Raw genomic sequence first — 2,026 nt, forward strand, 5'->3', positions numbered from 1 at the left:
GGGCTGGACGCTGGACTGGCCGGGCCATGCAGGAAAATTCATCGAGGGGACACGCTGACGAAACAGCGCTGGTTCAGGCACGGCGGGCAGTGGTGGAATCGGCAGCGCCGACGAAATCGGCAAAGTCGGCAGAATCGGCAGCGGGTGCTGGCGATGGGTCTGGACGGGCTGGATAGTCCAAGGCTCGACGAGAAAGACTGCTGGTTTAGACACTGGGGCAGTGGCAGCCCGCGGGACAGTGTCGGCAGATTCGGCAGCGCAGATTTGTGCGGCTGCAGGTTCGTCGGGGAAAATCGGCAGCGCAGATTTTGCGACGAACATGGGCTGGGCGATGGACTGTCCAGGCCAGGCAGGAAAATTTGTCGAGGGGACACGCTGACGAAACAGCGCTGGTTCAGGCACGGCGGGCAGTGTTGGAATCGGCAGCGCCGACGAAATCGGCAAAGTCGGCAGAATCGGCAGCGCAGATTTTTCGACGAACACGGGCTGGACGGTGGACTGTCCAGGCCAGGCAGGAAAATTCGTCGAGGGGACACGCTGACGAAACAGCGCTGGTTCAGACACGGTGGGCGCAGTGTTGGAATCGGCAGCGCCGAGAAAATCGGCAAAGTCGGCAGAATCGGCAGCAGGTGCTGGCGATGAGTCAGGACGGACTGGATAGTCCAAGGCTCGATGAGAAAGACCGCTGGTTTAGACACTGGGGCAGTGGCAGCCCGCGGGGCAGTGTCGGCAGATTCGGCAGCAGTGTCTGCCGATTCGGCAGCGTTGGCTTGTTGGCGCGGGGGGCCGATTCGAGTGGGGACTTGGGCAGCGGGCAGTGAAAGCAAGAGTTTCCCCGATGCTGCCGGGAAAAACGCTCCCCGGGATGGCCGGGTGAGATGACCCGGCGGCCCGCGACGGGTCATTCAATTCCATGCCCCGTCAACATAACTCCCGATGTACTGTTTGCTTTTTCGGAAGAAGAGATCCATCCCCCCATCCTCGGCCAGCCAAAAACGCTCCAATTAATGGCCGGGTGAGATGACCCGGAGGCCCGCGACGCGTCATTCAAATCACTGCCCTATCGGCTACAACTGCTGATGGGTGGGATTAGAGGCCTGCCATGGTGGTGAGGGGCGGCGAGGACCGTGAAAGCTAGAGTTTTTCAGAGGCTGCCGGGAAAAAGGCCCCTCGGGTGGCGGGGTGCGAGGACCAGGCGCGTCATTCAATTCTCTTCCCTATCAACTTGGCTCCCGTTGGCGGGATTGGAGGCCTACTGTTTGTTACAGGGCTAAAATCGTCAGGGGAAGAGCTGACGAAACAATGCTGGTTTGGATGCAGGGGGTAGTGTTGGAATCGGCAGCGCGGACAAAATCGGCAAAGTCGACAAAAAAGACTGTTGGTCTGGACATCGGGGCAGCGGCAGCCATGCCGACAGGGGGGGAAATCGGCAGCACAGATTTGTGCAGCTGCAGGTTCGTCGGGGAAATCGGCAGCGCAGATTTTTCGATGAACATGGGCTGGAAGATGGACTGTCCAGGCCAGGCAGGGAAATTCGTCAAGGGGACACGCTGACGAAACAGCGCTGGTTCAGGCACGGCGGGCAGTGTTGGAATCGGCAGCGCCGACGAAATCGGCAAAGTCGGCAGAATCGGCAGCGGGTGCTGGCGATGAGTCTGGACGATTTATAGTCCAGGGCTTGATGGAAAAGACTGTTGGTCCAGACAATGGGGCAGTGGCAGCGCGGATTTGTGCAGCTGCAGGTTCGTCGGGGAAAATCGGCAGCGCAGATTTTTCGACGAACAGGGGCTGGGCGCTGGACTGGCCGGGCCAGGCAGGAAAATTCGTCAGGGGGGCACGCTGACGAAAACAGGGGCTGCGGAGTGGAAAATCGGCAGCGCAGATTTTTCGACGAACAGGGGCTGGACCGGCCGGGCCAGGCAGGAAAATTCGTCAGGGGGGCACGCTGACGAAAAGAGGGGCTGCCGCGTGGAAAATCGGCAGCGCAGATTTTTCGACGAACAGGGGCTGGACGCTGGACTGGGCC

This window comes from Populus nigra, chromosome 2 (assembly GCF_951802175.1).
Source record: "Populus nigra chromosome 2, ddPopNigr1.1, whole genome shotgun sequence".
Classification (NCBI taxonomy): domain Eukaryota; kingdom Viridiplantae; phylum Streptophyta; class Magnoliopsida; order Malpighiales; family Salicaceae; genus Populus; species Populus nigra.